Source organism: Lagenorhynchus albirostris, chromosome 8, assembly GCF_949774975.1.
Source record: "Lagenorhynchus albirostris chromosome 8, mLagAlb1.1, whole genome shotgun sequence".
In the NCBI taxonomy this organism is placed as follows: domain Eukaryota; kingdom Metazoa; phylum Chordata; class Mammalia; order Artiodactyla; family Delphinidae; genus Lagenorhynchus; species Lagenorhynchus albirostris.
The window spans coordinates 58,972,376-58,987,767 of record NC_083102.1 but is presented as its reverse complement, the minus strand read 5'-3'; the positions used below and the strand labels follow the sequence as shown (position 1 = coordinate 58,987,767).

The following is a 15,392-nucleotide window of genomic DNA, read 5'->3' as shown; positions in this document are numbered from 1 at the left end:
TGTTTCATTTTGAGGGTGATTTGTTCGTAGTGGCGCGGATATGTCCTCGTCTTTCAAGGTGACGTGTACCCTTGTCTTCGGTATGCCGGCGTTCAGCGTGAATAAGGGAAACTACACTTAACCCCAGATGAGCGAGGAACCTAGCAAACTGACACTTGTTCTAGTCGTTCTCGGTGCTTTTGGCAGTTTCTTACCGTGAGAATTAATGTAAAGCTTCACTGGCAGTTGGGCGTGAAAACTGGTATGAAATGGCAATGGTATTTTCTCATTTTCTCTGACTCTTCCTCATACCAAAACCATATACCACTGTGTCTGACCTTTGGTAATATTTGGCCAGCACTGTAATGACTGGTGGAAAGGTGTTAGTCTTGAACAGACCTCAGGGCTCTCCTTAGGCTGCAATCGTGCTCCTGAGGAAGCTGCTGGGTAACTTATCAGCAGTGAGTTGGAACTTTCTGTTTCTCCGAAATTCACCTCCAGACGGCACAGCCATTTCTCAGTCTCCTGTCTTGCTGTAGATCAGCAGGTTGGCATTCAAAGTTATTGTTCAAAATTGGAAAGTGTGGACACCATCCACGAGTCTGTTTTGTTTTGTTTTTTTCAGTGAATAAAAGCTTTGTTATACTCACCAGAGACAGGACACATACATACATGGCTCCCTCATGGTTTTGGTTTGGCAAACACCAAAGAGAAACCCCTCCGTCTCCCTGAACTCACCCCTAATCCCTGCTCAAAGTGACAAGTGGTATTTATATTTTAATCTCAAAGACCAGTCACAAGACTCCAAATACGTCTTAGAAATTTAGGTGGTGTTACAATAACAAAGCACTCAAGCTTTGGTATTTTCAATGTGGAGAAAAGTCCCCGAGTGTAAATCACTGCATTCCTTTTCTTCACGTGCTTGAAATTTTATAGAAGATCGAATTTTCATTGTATTAACACTGACCCACGTCTCAGACGTGGTGCACTGCCCTGCCTGCTTCTTTAAGAGATGCTGCATTTGTTGGGAGAGTGTCTTGGTTTCCCTTAGACGTACCTGTAGCTGAGGGCGATTCTCTTTAGTAAATGAGAAACCCGAGGTACCAGGAAGCCAGAGGAGATAGGGCCACAGGACTGTGTTTCTTTAAAATCCTCGGCTCACTCTGTTCGGGGATAGGCAGTGACTTGAGACACTTTGAAGGAGGCCTAATTTCCATCTGAGTTGTGCTCAGTGGGTGGTGTGACTGTGACATCCTTGAATAGAACTGCAATCACCGTGTGGTGAAAACCACGTCAAATTTGTTCTGGGTTTTTCTTCTTCCTGAAGTGACAGCACAATACGTTGGCAGTGCCGTGGCTGCCGTTTCTGCAGCTGCTCCTTTTCCTCAATGCTGAGGAACCGAGAGCCGTGTAACTCCCACCCATGGGGACCAGCCTCCCCCCCCCCTGCCTGGCCAGCGCGCTGGAGTGTCTCCCTCTGCCCTTGGTCCACCTCATGATGGCTTGGGGTTGGGGAAGAGGCCTGACTTTTGTAGCAGCTTTTTTTTTTTCTAGGAGGGGAAAAAATGTGGAGCTGACCACAGAATGAACACACTGATTCTTGGGTTCCAGTCGTGGCTGGGTTTCTTGAGGCTGGGTGGCATGCTGTCGCCAAGCTCATGCTACACCTCATAACCCACAACCATTCGCTGTGCTCCCTGGGGTCGCCTTAATCCCAAGCAGCCGGGGTTGCACAGGGGAAAATAAGAATTCTGGCACAGAAAGGAGTCATTTAAATGCTTATTGCATTTCAAGCTTCAGTTTTTACTTAGCTAAAATATTTACCATTGCTGGAAAACAATGTTTAAAATTTTGTGCTTATATGTTATTTAATGGTGTGGCCTATGTAAACCTCAGGATGCTTACATTTTGACAGTCTTCTGGAAATGTTTAACAGCACATAACTCAGTGAGCAGGGAATAAAAACCGGGAACAAATTGTGCTTGAAACTTTGTGACCTCCCCTGGCTAGGTATTCGGCAAGGCACCTTGGAATTCTTCAGGTAGAGGCAGGGAAATCTCCAGTAATGGAATTTGGTGAATCCTGTCTTGTGGCCCCATTTGTCAACCTTCTAGATAAACCCTAAGGGTCATCATGTGCTTTTTACCGCAGAAGCCATCCTTGTGGGGATGAATTTGTGTCTTTGCCACTGAGCAAAAATCCCATTTTAAATTCAGGGTAATCAAACGCTTTCAGGATGTGGATTTTCCCGAAGATTTTTAGAAGACACATTCCCTGGTAAGAGCAGTGAAATGTTCTTTCCACAAATGGTACTGCCCACAAAGGGGGCGTGCCTTTTGTTTTACCTTTTGGGAATAACCCAACCCTCACCAAAGGGTTTTGTTTTTGATGTTATGAGGACCACGGTGGGGGGGAGGGGGGTGTTTAATGGTTTCATTTTAAGGTCTGAGGCAGCAAAAAGCATTGCCACTTCTATCTTTTAAAACAGTGGCAGTCTTCAGCTTGAAAGCCCAGATTGGGCTCCATAAGGGTAGGGACTGTGCTTTGATGTTAGTTCCATAGCGCCTGGAACTTTTAGTAGACTCTTACTATTTGGATGTACGGATGGATGGATGGATGGATGGATTTTTGAGAAATGGGTTTTTTCCCAATGAGTAATCTCTATTATTTTCCTATTTTATAGGCCTTTTCAGTAGTGGTTTTAATGGCTGGAGTTAAAACCATAACTGAAAACAATTACAGTCTTATGTATTGTTCAGTTACTTTAGAAGTCATAAGTACTTCTTTTATTAAAGCAACTACAGCTGTTTATTTAAATTGGTTTTAATTAGTTGGTTACTTTGAGTCAGGAACTTTCATATAAACTATATGATATTTAAATTTCCTGGTCATGGTTAAAAATAAAGAGTTAAAAAATCATATTCTTTGAGATTGTTGTTACATTAGGGTTGAGCTATATCATTAAAAAACAGTTTTTATCAATAAGTGTTAATTATTTAGAACTCATTCTCTGTTCTTCGCTGTCTTGACGTTTGTGTCCTTAGGAGCACGGTGGCGCGCTTCCCTTTAGAAGCTGCCGAGGACAACGGGAACTCTCTTTCGGAAGGGTTTGTTTTTAGCTAATGCATTAATTGACTCCAAAAAGTCCAAATGGAACACTCTGCTTTCATCTGCTGGGGTAACCTAATAAAATAATGTTGTTTGTTTTTAGATTCCCGGCTGTTAAGGGGGGTTAGCTCAAGGCAAAACCACAGTCCCCTCGAATAACTTTAGAAGGAGAGTTAAGAAGACACACTAATTGTGCCTGTCTGAGGTTTGCTCCTTCGAGGGTCCAGACACACCCCTTGCACACTGGTCTGGCCACCAGGGCTCCGGTGCCCACTGCTGAGTTGATTCCATTGGACAGGGCTCCTGCCCCTTTGGAAGATGCTTGATTTTGCTGTGAGCAGTTCTTAAGGGGATTTAAAAATGGACTAAGCTCTCGGAGCAGACTTGGGCAAGCACGCTGTATATGCTATCTGTCTGTCCTACAGAATGGAGAAAGGGAAACACAACTTAATGAAAGAAGACTGATTATAACATGCTCCTTACCTCCCATCACCCCCTCCCCCATCCTTTGCTACTTAGCCAAGCTCTTGCTCTGGTGTCTTATTGGGCTGCTTTCAAATGATAAGGGGACAAGTAATCCTGCGCCCACCCCCCACCGCCCCGGAGTTCTTTGGCCAGGAAGAACTCACTAAATATGAGTATTACATGCCAGGCATGCTCTCATTAAATCCTTCACACGTCCCTTGAAGTAGGTACTATTCTTTTCCCTGTGTCACAAATGAGGAAACCAAGACTCAAGAGACGTTAAGTATCTTGCTCATGGTCTCAGCTAGCAAATAAGAATGCTAAGATTTGAATCCAGGTCTGATGGCCCCCCAAGCCCTGTTCCATATGAGGATTTCTCAACAAAACTCAGTACAGGAAGTTTTTATGATAGTCTATGCCCAGAATTTCTTATTGTCCCCTGGTTCTCAGTATCAGATGTATCATTCCTAGCTTAGAGTAGAAGGGAAGGGTGATCTCAGATTATTTACCATTGTAAGTGCATTTGCTATCAGAGAATTCCACAGCCTGAAGACCTGGTGAATCCTGACAAGCCTTTTGAGGTTCATCTTAAACTATTTTACAGCCTATTAAAGTCAGTAAAGAGAGAATTAAGGTAAACTTGAAGTATTTGCCCCACCGGTTTAAAATTGGAAGGTAACGTGGAAAAAGCAGAGATAAATTTACAAACTGTTACAGTGCAATGTGATATGACGTGAACTGAATTGGACCATCTTAAAAATCTCTACTATAATTAGAAAATGACGTTCTTCAACAAAAGTTGGAAATAATGGAAAACCAACTTAAAAGTAAATATCTATGGGTACTTGGCTTCAAAGTGTGTCTGGAGGGAATGGAGACAGTTTACAGAATGTGGGATTTGCTGGAATTACTTTTGGACATAAAATATCCATCACGCCTAATGGTGGAAAAGCCTTACTCTATTCCCAACAAGTTACCTGTTATCCCTAAGGTTAAAGGCGGATATCTACCACTGCGTTTTGCTGCCCCCTCACCCATTCTTAAATAAATGAAAGCAAATTACTGACTAACCCACACCAAAAATTTATAGCATTTTTTTTCCTGGACAAAAGGGATAAAAAATATATATATATATATAAAATATACACATACACATATAAATACATATATATAAAAACATAAATACATATACATGTGTGTGTATATATGTATGTGTGTATTAAAATGTCATATTCCTTTTTCAAAAGACTGATATATTTCAAAATGTGAATTTCTGTTTTGAAGCAGAATTTACCTATGTTAAGTTCTAAGTATACAGATATGCTTTATCAGTTTGAGAATTTATGGAGAATTAGCCACTCCATGTAAGAGGCTGCTTTTTTTCTGATGACCTCTTCATTTGGGCCAGCTCCAGTGTTATAAAAAGCTTACACTCTGTTAGAGTAACATAAGAAATAAGAAAGATTGGGGATAGCGGAAATGGAAACAGGCATTCTTTTTTCTTCTGAAGACAGAAGTGAAGCGATTGCCCATGTTTGTTGAATTTTATTACAGTGAAAGCAGAGATTTCTCCACACTTTCGGTCTCAGCCTTTGTCCAGCCTCACTATGCAGTGTATGCATCACCTTCTGAACTAAAGAAGCAGTTCACACTTGACCTAGAACTTCAAGTTACCTGTGACCACTACTTATAAAGTAAGTGACTTCTTTCTTTTTTTAAATAGTTTGTCTGAGAGTGAAAGTAGAGAAACCATCATTTCTGTCCTTTTCTGGGACTTGAAATCAAGTGTGGCATTTTTTCCTTTTACTCCATTTAGAAAGTGTCTTGATTGGCTTAATAACTAACCCTTCTAACACCACACATATCTGGCTAAGTTATTACAAATTATAATGGCATTTGACATGAGTTGGTTATAAAGGATAACCACTATCTTTTATCAAAGCTGTCTAACAATAAATTTCAAAATAATCATTATTTTCAGGGCCCTGAAGTAATTATTAAATAAATGCTTTAACCTCTATAGACAGTAAACTCTAGTTTACTTTTTTCTACCTTAAAAATTATACCTTTGGGAGATTTCTGCTTCTGGCCATGATGGAATAGTAGGGAAAACTAGAAAACTGGGTGAAACATATGACACAGTAGTTTTAAAACGTTAAATATGAGGCAAAATAGGACTGTGAACTCTGAGGTGGGAAAGGAAACACACAAGATGAGACCTACCATTGCACCAGCTTACTGCCTGGGCGCAGGTTCCAGACACTGTGCAGAGAAGGGGAACCAAGACAGGGCCCAGCCGTCTCCCCGAATTGAAAAGCTGGAGCTCAGAAATCAGGGGGCCAAGATAGCTAGAATTTTAAGACAAACTACCAAACAGGAGGGAGCTGCTCTGAGAGCTCTGGAGTTTTGCAGAGAGTTCCCCAATCTTTGAGTACTGATCTGTGCATTTATGGGAGGACACGATAGCAAACTTGGGAAAGAACCACTGGAAAGGAAGAAGCAGAAAAATTCTGGAGTTCACAGAGAAGAAAGAGTGTGTGTTCCCACCAGCAGGAGTAGAAATTCCTCCATAATACATAGAACATCAGGTAGAATCCACAGAAAAATGTCATATTATGAATAGCACTAAATAAGAACTATGATGAAGGCGGCTCTGCCCTTAACAAAGCTTAAAAGCAGACCTCAACAAAGATCTGATTCCAAGTAATTTAACTGCTTGTCAGAACACAATTTGATACTAATTCAAACAATATAACAAAAAAAGCCCACAACCCACTATAACAAATTTAATTAAAAACTCACCTATCATAATAAGGAAAATATAAACCATAAAAAAGTGAAAAAATCAACCAACAGAAATGTATATCATGATGAAGATGGTGAAAACAAATGATAAATAGAAAATCTTAAAAGTTGCCAGAGGAAAACATCCCATAACCTACAAGGAAGGATGATAATAAGAGAAGATTTCTACTTGGGAACTATTTAAGACAGAAAGCCAGAGTAACATCTTTAAGGTATTTAAAAAACAAGGCCAACCAATAAATCTACACCCAGTGAAAATATCTTTTGAAAACAAAGGCAAAATAAGGTAGATAACAAGTAAGAGAATTCACCGGGCAGCTAGAATTGCACTAAAGGAGATGTTAATGATAGGTCATCAGGCAGAACCAAAGTGATATCAGATGGAAATTTAGATCTATACAAATAAATGTAGAGTTCCAGAATTGAAAATAAATGGATAATTAACTTTTTAATTTTTAATTCCTTTAAAAGATAATTAAGTCTTTAAAGCAAAATCAAGAATGATGTATTGTGAGTTTTATAGCATACATAGCAGTAAAATGTACAAAGAAGTAAAATGTAAAAAGAAGAAAGGAAAATGAAAATACACTGTCAAAAAGTTCTACTACTACTATACATGAAGTAGTATACTATTATCTGAAGGTAAAGTGTAGTAAGTAAAAGATGTATGTTGTAAACCCCAGAGCACACTAGAAGATGAAAACCAAACAGATTTAGTTAATAAGACATTAGTGGAAACCTTAAAAAAAGAAAAATCCAAAAGAAGACAGGAAAAGAAGAAAAAAGAAATAAAAAAACAGATGGAGTAAATAAAAAAGAGCAAGATGGTAGATTTAAACCTAACCATATTCATAATTACATTAACTGCAGATGGCCTAATCACTCCAATTAAAAGGTAGAGATCAGATTTGAGGGGAAAAAAAAGCAAGGCCCACCTATATGCTATCTAAAGAAACTCACTTTAAATATAAAAACACAGATAGATGGGAAGTAACTTGACAGAAAAAGATATGCCATGTAATCACAGATTTCAAAAAAGCTAGAGTATGCTATGTTGATATCAGCCAAAGTATATTTTAGAAAGAGAACTAGTAGTAGGGATAAAGAAGAATATTTCATACCGATAAAGATGTCAATTTATCACAGAGACACAAAATCCTAAATGTATGGGTACCTAATAACAGTGCTTCAGATACATGAAACAAAAACTAACAAAATTAAAGAATAGAAGAAACACAATTTTACTTCCAAATTTCAACACACTCCTCTTGATATAACAGGTAGAAAATCTACAGTATATAGAAGACCTGAACAAATTTATCAAATAATTGACCTTATTCATATTTATAGAACACTCCACTCAACATCAGCAGAATACACATTCTTCTTAAGTACACGATAAATTTTACCAAGATTAACTATAATCTGGGCCATAAAACAAGTTTCAATAAACTTAAGAGGATTGAAATCACACACATAACCTTCTCTGGCCATGACAGAATCAAACTGGAAAGGAATAACTAAAAGATACTTGGAGGGGCTTCCCTGGTGGCGCAGTGGTTAAGAATCCACTTGCCAATGCAGGGGACACGGGTTTGATCCCTGGTCCGGGAAGATCCCACATGTCGCGGAGCAACTAAGCCTGTGTGCCACAACTACTGAGCCTGTGCTCTAGAGCCCACGAGCCACAACTACTGAAGCCCACGTGCCACAACTACTGAAGCCCGCACGCCTAGAGCCTGTGCTCTGCAACAAGAGAAGCCACCGCAATGAGAAGCCTGTGCACCACAACGAAGAGTAGCCCCCGTTTGCTGCAACTAGAGAAGAGCCCGCGCACAGCAACAAAGACTCATCGCAGCCCAAAATAAAAATTAATTAATTAAAAAAAAAGATACTTGGAAATTCCCCATATATCTGAAAAATATATAGTTCCAAACAACACTTGAGTCTACGAAGAAATCACGAGGATAATTAGGAAATATTTTAAACTAAATGAAAAGAAGAATATAACATATCAAAAATTTTACAATGAAAAAAATATTTTACAATGCATTTAAAACAGTGCTTAGAGGGAAATATATACTATTAAGTGCTTACATTAGAAAAGATGAGAGGTCTCAAACAATTATCTCATTTTCCACCTTAAAGCAAGAAAAAGAAGAGCAAATTAAACCCCAAAGATGCAGAAGATAATAAAAAGCAGAAATCAATGAGATAGAAGACAGGAAAACAATAGGAAAAAACAGTAAGATGGAAATGTTTCTTTAAAAAAATCCCCAAATTTAGAAACCACTAATAAGACTGATCAGAAAAAGACAAAAGCAAAATAACAACAACAAAAATAACAACTAATGTGATTAAAAGGGAATGCTATGAACAAATTTATGCCAATAAATTAAACCACATAGATGAAATAGATTTCTTGAAAGATATATACTAGCAAAGTCACTGAAAAAGAGATACTGTTACTAACTCTATTTCAATAATCAAATTCTTAGTTAAAAACTCTTGTCCCAAAGAAAAATCCAAGCCTAGATGCACATAAAAGGGACAATCCCTTATGACCAAATAGGGTTCATCACCAGAATATAAGTTAGGTATAACACTAAAAAAATATATATTATACTGATTAAAAAGAAAAATCATGATTATTTAAATTAGGTTCAGAAAAAGAATTTGGAAAAATTCAACACCCATTTAAAAAAAAAAACTCACAAGCCAGAAATAAAAAGAAATGTAATCTGATAAAGGGCATCTACAAAAAAAAAAAGCTATAGCTAATATGATACTTTACGTGAATGATTCAATGCCCTAGGCAGTGCAACATGATAATAAATAAATAAATAAATACACTGGGGAAAAAGAAGTAGAACAGTATTCAACTGCATATGAAGAAAATTTTAAGAAATCTACATAACATTAATTAGAAGTAGTAAATGAATTTAGCAACACCACAAGATACAAAGTCAGTATATAAAATTCCACTGTATTTCTATATAGTACCAACAGTATCTGAAAATAACATTTTAAATATTTAAAAAATGGGGAAATAATAGTCTTTTCTACAAATGTTGCTGGAAAATTAACTATGCATATACATAAAAATTAACCTTAGCCCACAACCACACCATACACAAAATTAATTAAAGATGCATCATACACATAAATATGAGTTTAAACTATAAATATTTCATAAGAAAACATAAGAGAAAATCTTTATCTGTCAAAAAGTTCTATTTTTGCCTTGGATTAGGCAAAAATATTTTAGATGAGTCAAGATTTTAGAAAACATTCTTAATGAAGAAAGCACTGTCAAATTGGAATTCTATATCCAAAAAAAAAACCTTCATAAATAAAGGCAAAATAAAGACATATTTAGACACACAAAAACTGAAATTATTCTCTTGCAGAATCTTACTACTGGATATGCCAAAAGAATTTCATTGGTTGAAGAGAGATAACATGAAATGGAAAGCCCAGATCTCCAGAAAGAAACGAAGAGAACCAGAAAAGAAAAATGTGAAAGTAAGTAGTTTTTAAAACCTTTTAGAATTATCTTTATTTTATAAATACTTTTAATTCATAAAACACTATTCACTGAAGCAAAAATAATAGTGTATTGTGGGATTTATAGAAAATACAGAAGTAAAATACATGACAACACAGGAACAAAGGACAGAGAGAAGGTAAAAGTATTATTCTGTTACATCATTTGAAGGTAGTCTGTTAGTAGTTAAACATGCATACTGCATTCTTGTGAAACCACTAAAAAGAATAAAGGTCAATAGATGAACTGTAATGCAATACTAAGAATTACTTGGACCATCAAAAAGAAGGCAGAGGGGAAGAATAGAAGAACAAAGAATGAATGGGATCAATAAAAAACATTTACTAAAAAAAATAAATAATAAAAAACAATTACTAATACAAAATAAAAAACCATGCCAAAAATTACATTAATTGTACATGGACTAAATCCTCCAATTAAAAGGCAGAGACTATTAGACTGTATTTAAAAAAAAAAAGAAAGAAGGACCCAACTTTAAGCTGTTTACAAGAAACACACTTCAAATATATAGACTTAAAAAGATTAAAAATAAAAGGGTGGGAATGACATCAGCCAAAATGGCAAACTAAAAAACTCCAAATTCTGCCCTGCCATAAAAGCAATAAAAAACGGGCTGAAAGTCAAAATCAACGCTTGTTCTTGAACTCTGGAAATTAACCAAAGACTTGCATCAACTAAGGGAACACTGACTGAAGAACAACCCGGATTCTCTGAAAGAATCATGAACTTTGTGTCATTTTAACTTACTCTAGTCCCATCCCCCCTCTGTAGTCCAGCAGCAGCTCTGAAAATAACAGCTCACATTCCCAGTACGACAGGAAGCAGAAAGTACTTCATTCACAAACGATTCTAATTATTTGTTCTGACCTGTCTGGTTCCTCCCTGGTAGACAAAATACATGTCTTTATTGCACCTAACTTGGAACTGGTGTAGTACTAAGGCTGCTTCCTGATGTGGGGGTATTTGTCCAAAACATTCACAGGCTGATATCCTAGTTGCTGCTGGCTGAGGTAATAAATAACAGTTAAGACAATCAATAGACTAACAAAAAACTTGAGAGGACAGGCTAGGGAATGAGATCTTTGAGGGCTATGAATAGCTCTGACATACCCCTGGGAATCTGGACAAACACACACACACACATACTCAGAACTGTGCATGTGCTCAGGAAAGTCCTAAGAAGGCCCCAAGATCTCACCTCCTGTTGACATTGAGGCTCTGTAGAAACCGGAAGTGAAGGCCAATGCAGAATTGTAAACTGCCTGGCTGATAGGTGACGATGCACCTCAACAGAGAGACATACAGAGTCCTTTGCCATAGACTAGAAGAGTTTTTTGGCTCCAGGCATGTAAGGAGCCAATCATTAGCTAAACATTAAATTAACAGAGACTTCAGAGGCTGCACATACACAGAATACAGACTGCACAGAATTAGTTCAGAAAATTTGGTAAATAAACAACAATTACAATAAGCAGCAACAACAACAAATCCTGTGGAGGGAAAAAATCTGATTTCCAGAGTTGCACATTACAGTATTATAATTACTGGATATATTACAATATTAAGTTTTCAACAACAAAAAAGTACACATGCAAAAAAATAACAAAGTATGGCATATACAATGGAAAAAAGTCAATAGAAACTGCCTGAGAAAGCCCAGATATTGGATTTTTCTAGACAAAGACTTTAAATCAGCTATTATAAATATACTCAATGAATTAAAGGAAACCATGTCTAAAGAATGAAAGGAGGGGACTTCCCTGGTCGTCCAGTGGTTAAGAATCCTCTTTCCAATGCAGGGGATGCGGGTTCGATCCGTGGTTGGGGAACTAAGATCCCACATGCTGCGGGGCAACTAAGCCTACATGCCGCAACTACTGAGCCCGCATGCTCTGGAGCCTGTGCGCCACAACTAGAGAGAAGCCCGTGCACCACAACGAAAGATCTCGCATGCCGCAGTGAAGATCCCATGTGCCACAACTAAGACCCGATGCCAAATAAATAAATATTTAAAAAATAATAATAATAATAAATTAAAAATTTTTAAAAAAAGAATGAAAGTATGAAAATGATGTCTCACAAAATAGAAAATATCAATAGATAGATACTATAAAAAGAAGCCATGTAGACATTTTGGAGTCAAAAAGCACAGTAAATGAAATGAAAATTTCAATAGGGAGCTCAATAGCAGATTTGAATATGCAGAAGAAAACATGAAGAATCAATTGAAAGTATGCAGTCCAAAAAACAAAAAGAAAAAAGATAGAAAATTTAAGAGACCTGTGGCACACCATCATGCATGCCAACATACACACAGTGGAACTTCTAGAAGGATGAGACAGAGAAAGAGTAAAAAGAATGCTTGAAGAAATAATGGCTAAAATTTTCCCAAATTTGATGAAAAACATTAATTTATCCATTCAAGAAATTCCATGAAATCCAAGTAGGAAAAACTCAGAGATCCACACCTAAACACATCATAATCAAACTGTCAAAATCCAAAGCTGATGAAGGAATCTTAAAAGTTACAACAAAAGGGCTTCCCTGGTGGCGCAGTGGTTGAGAGTCCGCCTGCCAATGCAGGGGACACGGGTTCGTGCCCCGAGAAGATCCCACATGCCATGGAGTGGCTAGGCCCGTGAGCCATGGCCGCTGAGCCTGCGCGTCCGGAGCCTGTGCTCCGCAACGAGAGAGGCCACAACAGTGAGAGGCCCGTGTACCACACACACACACACACAAAAAAAAAGTTACAAGAAAGAAGCAACTCACTTTATCTGGAAACATAGAGACCAAAAGGCAGTGGGATGAGATACTCAAACTGCTGAGGAAAAAAAAAAATTGTCAATGAAAAATTCAACTTCTGACAAAATTATTCTTCAGAGATAAAGGAGAAATTAGGACTTTCCCAGATAAGCAAAAGCTGAAAGTTTATCCTAGCAGACCTCCCCTACAACAAATGCTAAAGGGTGCCCTTCGGGCTGAAATGAAACACTAGAGGGAAATTTCATAATAATAAAAGGGTCAGTTTATTAAGAAGATATAATAAACTTAATATGTATGTACCTAGTAACAGCTTCAAAATGCAAAAATAAAAATGGAGAGAACTAAAGAACAAGTAGGCAAATTCAAAACCATAAGTGGATATTTTAATATCTCCTTCTTGGTCACTGATAGAATACATAGAAAACAGTAAGATTATAGAAGATTGAAACAATACTCTCAGCCAGTTTAATCTATTTGACATTTTTAGAACCACATACCCAACATACAAAGAATGCACATTTTTTCAGGTGTACATGGAACATTGCCTAAGTTAGACCATATCCTGGCCCCTAATGGCACGTGCTAATTCTTGTAACACTTTTGGTGTCTAGTCTCTTTACTCCTTAATAGGTCACATGTCCCCAGCCAGGTTACGCTGGGAGAGCCATCAGAGAGTGGTGTCAATCTGACCCGAAGAAGGTGAGAGGGAAAGAAGGGAGGGAGGAAAGGAAAGGAGGGAAGGGAAAGCAAAGGTTAGCCTTAGACTGAAGTACAGTTCCGAGAAAGTTTTAGCAATGCTGGCAGGGAGTCCTTGAGAACTCCTTTGAGTTCTCCTCGGAGAACTCTTACATCTCCCAGGAACAGGCCTGCCTTACTATCCCTGGTATGCTCAGGCTTGGCTAAGAAGCATGACATTGGTCAAACATGCTGGTGGATTTTAGAGCAAAGCAGCTGGAGCTGTCAGTCAATTATGTTCTTTGCAACGAGATCTTAGAGGCAAATTGTCATGGCTACCACATTCCATCTGGGACATCAGCTGGGAGAACCTGAATGGCTGTGGGCTGCCTGGATATCTTTCTCTATATTCACATGGCCACTCTGTGATGAGCTTAGGCCTTTGTACAGCCTAGAGGTCTTAGGGTAGTTGCCCTTCTTACACAATGGCTTGGGGAATTAAGAGTGAGTGTGCCAAGAGACCCAGAAGGAAGCTATGTCTTCATATAACCTTGTCCTGAACCCCACATAGTATCACTTCCCACATATTCTATCATTACACAAGGTCATCCCAGGTTCATGATGGGAAAACACCACACGAGAAGTGGGAGACTGTCTTGGAGACTAGCTACCATGGTGGGATATACCCATATACAAGCTCTTATAATTCTTCATGTGCCTATTACAAGTGACTGGCCTTAGCACTATTCATATTCCTCACTCACTGAATCATTCAGACTTTGGTCTATAACAGCTCATGGCTTATTGATTTGTTCTAAGGTTCTTTAGCATATGTTTGAGAAAATTTTTTCCCCAGTACTTTTCATTGGATTGCTTTTTAAAAAAATTTTACTAGAGTATAGTTGATTTACAATGTTGTATTAGTTTCTGCTGTACAGCAAAGTGATTCAGTTATACATATACATATATTCATTCTTTTTTAGATTCTTTTCTCATATACGTTATCCCAGAATATTGAGTAGAGTTCCCTGTGCTGTACAGTAGGTCCTTGTTGGTTATCTATTCTTATATGTAGTAGTGTATGTCTGTTCATCCCACGTTCCTGATTTATCCCTTCCCCACCACGTTTCCCCTTTAATAACCATAAGTCTGTTTCTGTTTTGTAAATAAATTCATTTGTATCATTTAAAAAAAAATTAGATTCCACATGAGAGATACAATATGATATTTGTCTTTCTCTGACTTACTTCACTTAATATGATAATCTCTAGGTCCATCCATGTTGCTGCAAATGGCATTATTTCATTCTTTTTCGTGGCTGAGTAATATTTCATTGTATATATGTACCATATCTTCTTTATCCATTCCTCTGTGAATGGACATTTAGGTTGCTTCCATGTCTTGGCTATTGTAAATAGTGCTGCAGTGAACATTGAGGTGCATCTACCTTTTGGGATTATGGTTTTCTCTGGAGATATGCCCAGGAGGGGATTGCAGGATGATATGGTAGCTCTTTTTCTTTTTTTTAATTGGAGTATAGTTGATTTACAATGTTGTTTCAGGTGTACAGCAAAGTGAATCACTTATACATATATCCACTCTTTTTTAGATTCTATTTCCATATAGGTCATTATAGAGTATTGAGTAGAGTTCCCTATGCTATGCAGTAGGTCCTTATTAGTTATCTGTTTTATACAGTTGTGTGTATATGTCAATCTCAATCTAGCTCTCCCACCATCTTACCTGTGGTAACCATAAGTTTGTTTTCTACATCTGTGACTCTATTTCTGTTTTGTAAATAGGTTCATTTATACCTTTTTCTTAGATTCCACTATAAAAGCGATATATTTGTCTTTCTCTGTCTGACTTCACTCAGTATGACAATCTCTAGGTCCATCCATGTTGCTGCAAATGGCATTATTTCATTCTTTTTAATGGCTGAGTAATATTCCACTGTGTATTTGTACCACATCTTCTTTATTTCTCTCTTTATCTATTTCTATTTCTCTAAATGTCCGTCGATGGACAT

General features: G+C 37.6%; 1 protein-coding gene across 3 annotated transcripts in view; it reads left to right on the top strand.

Annotated features, from left to right (window-relative positions):
• Positions 1-15,392, top strand: part of SLC25A13 (solute carrier family 25 member 13) — a 297,241-nt gene that overhangs the window by 204,535 nt on the left and 77,314 nt on the right. For all 3 annotated transcript variants that reach the window (XR_009541995.1, XR_009541993.1, XR_009541994.1), the window contains exons 19-20: positions 5,107-5,246; positions 9,768-9,882. The gene's annotated coding sequence lies outside the window, so the exon portion shown is untranslated. The remainder of the gene's footprint in view (positions 1-5,106; positions 5,247-9,767; positions 9,883-15,392) is intronic.